This window comes from Drosophila pseudoobscura, chromosome 4 (assembly GCF_009870125.1).
Source record: "Drosophila pseudoobscura strain MV-25-SWS-2005 chromosome 4, UCI_Dpse_MV25, whole genome shotgun sequence".
NCBI lineage: Eukaryota > Metazoa > Arthropoda > Insecta > Diptera > Drosophilidae > Drosophila > Drosophila pseudoobscura.
This window is the reverse complement of record NC_046681.1, coordinates 23,783,047-23,791,883: the sequence shown is the minus strand read 5'-3', so window position 1 is coordinate 23,791,883 and position 8,837 is coordinate 23,783,047. Positions and strand designations below refer to the sequence as shown.

The 8,837-nt window shown below is 40.0% G+C and overlaps 1 long non-coding RNA gene across 1 annotated transcript; it reads left to right on the top strand.

Annotated features, from left to right (window-relative positions):
* The first annotated feature begins 2,397 nt into the window (after nucleotides 1-2,397).
* Nucleotides 2,398-5,989, top strand: LOC26534444 (uncharacterized). Its single transcript, XR_001451186.2, has 2 exons — nucleotides 2,398-2,716; nucleotides 2,785-5,989. It is a non-coding gene; the product is annotated as an uncharacterized lncRNA (long non-coding RNA).
* The last annotated feature ends 2,848 nt before the right edge of the window (nucleotides 5,990-8,837 follow it).

The window sequence follows — 8,837 nt, the reverse complement described above, 5'->3', positions numbered from 1 at the left end:
TTTATGCTAAATTGAATAGAGATTTGAGGAAAATTCAAATTCACCGTTTTCTTTGGCTTGTGCCCGAAAATATTGGTGCCTAAAGTGTACAAATTAGTATGTCGTATTCAAGTGTCGGGGAGTGTATGCTCGTTATTGGAAGATTAGCAGCAGCGGCAGTGTGGCACCAGCAGCAACAGGGGCAGAGATGGACACAGACAGCAGGGCAGGAAGCAAGAGCAGAGACACCAAAAGTTAAATTATAACATCGTCAAAAGTTGACGAAGACGTTTTGCGCCTAAGCAAACACACACGCACAAAGCGACAGAGAGAGAGAGAGACGTCAGCCACAATGTGATGAGCAGACGAAGAGAGAGAAGAATAGGTGGCAGTAGGGAGACAGAAGAGTAGGAGCCACTTAAGATGCTTAGCGCCATGGCAAGCGAAAATAATGACGCTCATAAAAACTAACTAAATACAGCAGCAAAGGAGAGCAGGGTAGCTTCGGGTAGCATACACTGGCAGAGTCATTGTTTCTTAAACGGTAAAAGATTAAGTAAAGTTAAAATAATAAAATGAATGGCTTGGTCAAAGTAGAGACATGCTAGAAGTTTTTAAACACAATATCTGTGTCAGATTGATTAACGAATACTTTCTATACTTACAACCAAAATGATTGCCTTACAATCATCTGGTCAAAGCCATCATACCCTGAGCCAGGGTAGAATAAAGCAAACGCATAGAAATAGGCGAGAGCCGAACGCTTTGCTCGAGAGCGGGAAAATAGAAGACAGTGAACGATGGCGGGAGGTGTGAGCAGAAGAGAGCTTGGGAGGTGCAAGCCCAAGAGAGCGTGGGAGGTGCGAGCAGAAGAGAGGTAGAGCTTGGGCTTTGCGAGCAGCAGAGAGGTAGAGCTTGGGAGGTGTTAGCAGAAGAGCAAAAGAGAGGAGCTTGGGAGATTGCAGTGATTCGTATTAGCGCTTGGTGTAGCGTGGAGTGGGCGCTTTTAAGCTGAAACGCTCTCTGAATGACAACGATAATGATGTGCGATAAATGTTTGTTGTTATTTAGTTTGCTTTTGTTTTATTGTTTCACTCCCGCAACGATGATAATGATGTTGTTTTTGCTAATGATGTTTCCACAGCCAAGAGAACTGTCAAAGTCTTTGCTAAAGGATTAGTGCAGGAGCTGTTCTTCGTTTTTGTTGTGTCTTGCCTTTGCCTTGCCAGCCAGCTGCCTTCCATTTCTTCTTTCGTCTTCTGCTCTTATCGCAGTCGTAATTAAAATTGCAGTCGACAGAAAGAGTTCTGCACTCTTCCTATCCCCCTCTCTATATGTGAGGGAGATACCGCTTCTCTGACACACCATCCACCTCCCTCTCTTAATTGCTTTGGCTGCTTTCGCTAGTTGTAATTTATTTATTGCCGAAAACCGTTCGTTTTCTTGATTTTGGTACTTCTCCGCCTCTGAATACCCTTTGTTGCAGAGGGGTATATTTATTTGATGAAATGTTTGTGAAAAGTTTACAAAATAATAGTTCAGTGTAGTGCAAATTCGACTACTTTTTTTATTAATTATATTTATCCATAATTATTATTTATTTATAACTTGTACTTATTTATTATATTGAATTTTAATTTATTTATCATATTAATAATTGATTTACTATATAATTTATTATTATAAATGAAATTACATTATGTATTATATTAAATTCAATTGGAGTAAAAGGGGACACTTAATATACACCACTGTACTGATACTAGTAGGTAGGGTATATCTCTTTTTTTTAGCGGGGGTTTTCTTTTTTATTTTAATTGATTAGGAACGTGAGTTTTGTTTTGCCTTCAATTGGCATTTGGCCAGAAAATTTTCAGCCTCATTGAATTTCTTCTTGATTTTCCTTAGCCTCTTCTCTCTCGCCCACAGCTTCAGTTTCTTCGTCTTCGTTTTGTTCTCGTTTTCCTTTTCACTACATTTGGCAAAAACTTTTAAATTTGTTGTATCATCTATTTTTAATGTCAAACCGTAGGCGGCAGTGAAGGAGGAAAATCGAGATACAAAAGATAGAGGGAGAGAGAGAGAGAGAGATACAATCATTGAATGAGTCAAATGGAATTTCCTTGCCTTGTTTCCCCTGTGTTCCTGTCGCTGTCCTGTTCTATTACCAAGTTCTCACATGCAGGTGAAATTTTAAATTTTTATACTGGAAAATGTATGGCATAAGGGGATCGAAAAGTTCTACAAATCAAAGGATTCCGCGGACCTTGAGAAGGCTTTCTTCTGTGGGCTACAATCGAGTCATCAATGGCCCTGATTCCCCATGACAGGTCCACACCTTTCCCTCCAAATCGAACACAATATTTCCAAAAACTCTTAAAAATATTCCCAATCGCAGCAGTCATTGGGATTGCCATTTTGGGGACTGACAGATTGAGTAGTATTTATATTTCAGTCCCAAAACAGATTGTGTAGCGTAAATACATATATTTTAATCAAAATTTTTTTATTCCGTTCTAAGTGGCAAAATTTCTAGTGTGTTAAGTTTTCGGCTGTACCGCGTCACGTTCTTTATGCTTTTATTTTAATAAAAAAGTGCAATAAAATCCAAAAAAAAAAAAGAGAAAAAATAAAAATAAAAAAAAATAAACATAAATGCAAGAAAAATACAATAGACCCAGGATCTACAATACATTCGTAAGAAGGTGCATCCAAAATTCAGCAGAAAGTAAAATAGGTGAGTGGCAAGAAAGTGTTTGTCTAGTGGCACGGATATTGTAGTTGTCGATGGATTGGTCGCCTCAGAAGAGATTGGCTCTTCCGATGGCCGGACAGATTATCGCAAGAGCTCTGTCGTTTGAGTGCTTTCTCCACAGTTATTGAAATTTCTGCAATTGAGTTCGGAGCGCTCGAAGCTATTTAATTGCTGCCTTAGTGCTAGAGATGGTCTACAGACACGAAAAAAAGGATACACTGCTTGAGACTACTAGACTATTGTGCTGCATCAGGCCCACCAAGAGGCCAACGACAAAGACTGTACTTTGTTATTGGATTCTGAGGACCGACTCAGCAATGCCAAGACATTGCCGAGCAGACGAAAGGGAGTAGGGAGCAGAGCAGCGCCCGCACCACGAAACATCCAACGAAAAATTGAAATAGAATTCGTATCTGATCCAATATCTTGGTTTTTCTATAGTCCTTTGGCAATGGTCAGTCGTTTCTTAAAGCTTTACCTTGTGGAACATTATCAATCTATCATCGATCCTTGAATTCACTCCACATTTCCACATGTGTTGCCATCCTATTACCAAAACACGAGCACCAATTCGACCATCTCTAGCTCGAGTCAATAAAGAGACGAGCAACAACAACAACAACAGCAGAGGAGCAACAGTGGCCGCAGAGGAACGGCAAGAAATGCTGCTCGTGTCCGGATCCGGGGCCCTTTACCCGCAGGTGTTGTAATCCAGCAAACGAGTCCTGGACCTGAGCCAAAGCTGCTTTCTCTCTCAAGTGCTAACTAATTTCGTTGTTGTCCAAGGCTTCGTCCCTTCCATCCTCCCCTCGGGCTTAGCCTTATTCCCAGCCTCATCCTCTCGATGCTCTCATCATCATCATCATCCGTCTCGGAGTCCTGGTCGTCGTCATCGTCTTCTTGCAGTTTCGTTTTTGGTGTCAGCAACATTTCTTCAATTGGTTTCGTTTGCCTGCCCCTGTCCCTGCCCCAGCCACTGCCCTGACATGTTGTTGTTGTTGTCTCTTTGGGTCCATCGGGTGTCCCTTATAAGGTGTTTTTTGTTGTTGTTTTTGTTCGTCCTGCTCCTTGGTAGTGCAATCTTTTTGGCAAACTCTTGTGTGCCGCACAGTTGTTGACTCTGTTACGGGGCCAAGCCAATTCCTTTTTGGCCCCGTCGGCCAGGCCAAGTCTCATCTCTTGACTTGTTCTGCTTTTTATGCACTTTTCCCCCGTTCTAGTACAAGGCGGCTCCTATTGCACTGCAGCATAGGGACACTCCAACCCACCCAACGTTCCAAATATGTATGTACATATGTTCTCTCATATATGATCTGGCTTCTGGTTCGCATTTTTATGGTCGTGCTGTGTAGTTTTACCTATCCTTGGCCCAAACTTGAGCCAGTTTCCTTTTGGCAAAACATGTCTCATTTGGATCGTAACATTTAGCTTAATGTTTATGATATTTGCCACGAAAAGGAGCTTCCACTAAAGTAAAATAGGAACAGGAATAGTTGATGGCTGCTGTGTGCGGAGTGTCCATACATATTTCAGGGGAAGGGAATTAGTTGAAATTTTAGAACTTTATAGCCGAAAACCTTAATTCTGTTGAATTAAAGTACATCGCAGAGAGAGACAGACACTGGCTGCTCCGCTTGTTGCATTTTGTTTGTATTTCGCCTCGAGCGCAGTCTTATCTCTTGATCTTCATTTGATTCGCGAGCATTTCTACTCACGCAATACACTTTCTGGCTCTCCCGGCAATTCCCTCTTCCAGCAAAAACAACCACAAGGCGAGCGCAGTTTGTTGCTGTTTTCTGTTTACCGATCGAGCCGCGAAACGGTATGCGTCGTCATTTCAAGAGCATAGCTCCCCGTCAGATTTGCATTGCTTTGCTCTCTGCAATTCGTTTGCTTTTCGGTCTCAGCAACAGCAACAATAGTGCGCCATACACTCGACTGCAACTTCGGCTTCAGCTTCGGCTTCAGCTGCGTATTCAGCTTCGTCTTCAGCTTTGACTCTCCGCTTGCGCTTGATTTTATCTCCCTCGCTCACAAGCCTCGCCCTCAGCATATTCTAGCCCTCGCTTGAAGCAAAAGCAATAACCAACGGGACTCTCTACTGTGCTGCGTAGTTTCTGTGCCTTTATTTCGATCTCTGCTTATGGCTATACATTTAGTCGGAACCACTACAGAATACCCTTTGTTCTACAAAACTCCAATATATTTATTGCTTTAATCCTGTGATGCAGTGTTTTTCCGCTGCATTGCCAGCATACGTGCAGTTTTTTGTGTTTGGCCTGCTGCCTATGCCTACACTCTAAAACCACTGCTTGAATCATTCATTTATATAAATTAACCCGATTTATTGTCTTGTATTGGCATTCACTTTCTGAAATTACTTCTTAAGCCTGAGGATATTTCTCAAAACATTATTGTATTTATTTTGTGTGTAGACTTTGATGATGAATGCCTAAAGTTTAATCGATTCAAAAATCTCCTTCATGCAAAGCCTAACAAATGTAAATATTAAAATGCTGTGAAGGGATTAATTCCTTAGAACCCAAGAATATGTGCATTTACTCCTTTGACTCTGCCTCGTCTGAATGAATAATTAATAGGCTACGAATCCAGTTTAATTAAATAAGGTCAAGGATTATAGAAATTGCTTTGGGCTTCACTTTCAATTTTGTTCCGAGAAATTTATGCACAAAATCCAATTACCACATTTATCCAAGCAATTTGTTGATAAAATCACAAAAATCAGAATTGTCTGATATGAAAAAGAAGTCACTGAAATGTGGATAGATCTCATGGTAAAAATATGTACGTGAAAATGGAAGCAATAATCCAAAAAAATGTTAAAATGTCAAAAGAAAACTAAAATAAATCTAGAAAACGTGTGAGGGGGAGAAAGCAGACAAAAAATAAATTGTTGAATGGAGCGACAACAAAATTGAGTAAATCCCTTAGTGGCTGTGCTTCGTTGCAAGCTGCTTTCTGCCTGATTGCAGCCGTTGGAGCAGAGCGCAGAGCAATTAACGTGAAAATTCGCCAAGGAAAAATCCACTACTCTGTGGTAGGTAGTGCAGTGTGTGTGAGCTTGAGTGTTGGTGTGTGTTTGCGTGGGTCGAGGGGAGGTGCTAACAACACAAAAACAGATGAAAATAAGACGGAAATAGTTGGTTCAGAGACCGCAGGTTTCAATACTCTTTTCTATGGAATATTTTACGATGAATCGTTTAAAATTTCGAGCAAATTTTAGACGCGAAGAAATATGGCATAGTAAAGAGAAAAACGCACATATTTAAATTAAATATTCAGTTTTTAAATAAAAATATAGGTTTATTAAATAGAATTTACGCTGATTTAAACATAATAAAAAAAACATTAATTTAATTTAGGAAAGTGTGAAGCTGGATAAGTCGGCCACAGCAAAGGCCACAGTTTTTTTGGTAGTGGAATTAACTTCTAAAAATTATGGATTTCTCTTTCCCCAACCGAGTATATTTTTTTAAAAGTGAAATATATTTATATTAAATATTGGGATTTTTTTTTTGTTGGTATTAACTTTTAAAAATAATGGATTTCTTTTGGATTTCCCCAACCGAATATATTTTTTTAAAAGTGAAATATATTTATATTAAATATTTGGAAATTTTTCTTAATTTCTAAATACAATTTACAATTTTTTGTAATTTTTCCTTGGTTGTACAATTTTGATAGTTTTTGTTATGAATTATTCCTTGAGATTAGCAAATCGCTCTAAAAAACTTAAGCAGCCTGTTTCAAGGGTATAAAGAGCTAAAAAGAAATCTGATAGAATGAAGTGGAAGGTAGTGGAAGTGGAAGGCGAACGAAAAAGTATATCCCCAGGCAACTGAAGTGATTTTCGCACTAATTAACTGCACTTAGTTGACACATACCAATCTATTCACACCAACACGCGGAGCAAGGAGCACCGCACACATACTCCTGTCTCACTCGGCGAGAGAGAGAGAGGGGGGGGAGAGGGAGAGAGAGAGCGTTGTCGTTGGCATAATCAGTGCCAGGGCAGCATTTTAATTGGTTTCCAGTGCCTGTGCTGATGCCAATATAAAGTCCCACATGTGCAATCGGAATTTTCTACAGAAATTATTAGAGAAAGTAAATGAAATGTATGTGACTGTGGGGGCGGGGTCTGTGCTGGGTGTGTGCTGGGAGCCCTCTATGCTCTATAATTACGTGGGACTGTTGACAACTTACTGAATGGCCAGGGGGAGGGGTGCCGTGCGCCCGCCCTCACTTGGTCCTTTTTCAATTCTCAGTTTTCTTTCCTTTGCCTGCTCCCCCACGTTCCCCCCATTCCACATTTCCCATTGTTGTTGCACATCAAAGTGAGATTTCACTTGATTTGGTCTGGGGTTTTTCCTATGAGAATATGGTAAATTCTAAAGCTGTTAATGAAATTATTTATGAAATTATGGGTTATTTTTTGAAAAATTATTTGCAGGAAATGCTTTACAAATGGAAGCCGGCACACTATTACCCCTTGATGAGAGGTGGTTCAGTGCTTGAGGATATGCTTTCAGATATTAAAAATTTTAAGGACTGGTTTTTCGACTTCGAATTAAGGTGCCGATGCATTGTAGTCACGCCTGAGTCCTTGAAAAAATCAGTTTTCGTTTTGGGACACTTTTTCGATACGAGAAATGTCGAGAAATTGGCCCCAAAAGTGATACCTTTCGTTGTAATACCATCTCAGGACTGTCAGTTGCTTAATTTCTGTGTGAAGCCTACAGAGGCCTAAGATCGTGTCTATCCCTGAATGTATTCTATGAAGTAACCTCAGATATTGCAATATTTTGAAGGTCTCATTGAAAGATTTCTAGGGAGATATAAAATTGGAGATTCTGGGTATGGGGACAGGGTGAATCCTCTTGAATGCCACAAAAGTTCCTCTTCCCTCTCCACGATAGTATATCCCCTTCTTCCTTTTAATCCTGATAGCTATATATAAATATTCAAATCTTGCCAAATGAGTTTTTTTCTTTCGTTCGCCATTTGTTTTGCTTTCCCGTAAGCTCTTCTTATGCCCATAAGGTAATCTTTAATTTATATAATATTTATTTATAACTTATTAAGCCCCCCAAAAAGAACTACATAAAAAACGACAGAGAATGACCTCCGGCCTGGAGGGTCATTGGGCAGGACATTTTATTTACTTTGTTGATTAAGCTAAAATAGCACACACCCCGAGACGTCGTGAGCGGGGGGGAGAGAGAGAGAGAGAGAGAGAGAGAGAGAGAGAGAGAGATCATCCAGGCGGCAAGTGGCAAAGTTACGAGGCCAGTGCCACTGCCACTGCCACTGCCAAGGACAAAGCCAAACATGCCACCCAAAAAAAAGGACGAAAAAAAAGCAAACGGAAGGAAGCATACGGAAATGCCAGGAGCGTGGATTACATTAAGGCAGTATTTTCGCAGAAGAGAGTGTGGGAGAGAGACATATGTCTATAGGTACACTTGGAGAAAAAGGACCTAAGAATCGAATAGTCCTACCTAGATTTAAGAATTTGGTACCCATAGACTTGTACTGAGATTGAAAATTTTAAGTAGAAAAAGGTTTTGATTACATTTTGACATTCTAGAAATAAATAAATAAACATATTTCATACGTAAATTAAATTGTACTCTTATTTAGATTTAATATATTTCCTTGAATAAAAGTGCCTTAAGGTTTATTATAGATTTTTAGATTAAATATTGGCTTGATTAACCCATTTGGGGCCCATGAAAATTATGAAACTTGAAGAATTTTAGCGCCGAACTGTTGAAAGAAGTCGTATTAATTATTAAACGGAGTTTGTAATTGAAATATGGGTGTATCTCTTTTTACCATGAGATTTTTCTCCGAGTGTAGGGAGAATGAGCTCTGAGAGACCCCAATGAGAGTCGGCAAATTAAACGCCCACTTAATCTCGGCTGGGTCAACTTGTGACACGAAACTCATTTGGTGTCCTGCCCCTCAGGAATGCTGAATGGACAAATATTCGAAAGTCTGGAGAGTAGACGCTGCTGGGGAGGGGGCAAAGAGAATGCTCTTTGAGCAAGTTCAGGGACAGGGACAGGGACAACTGCATCTC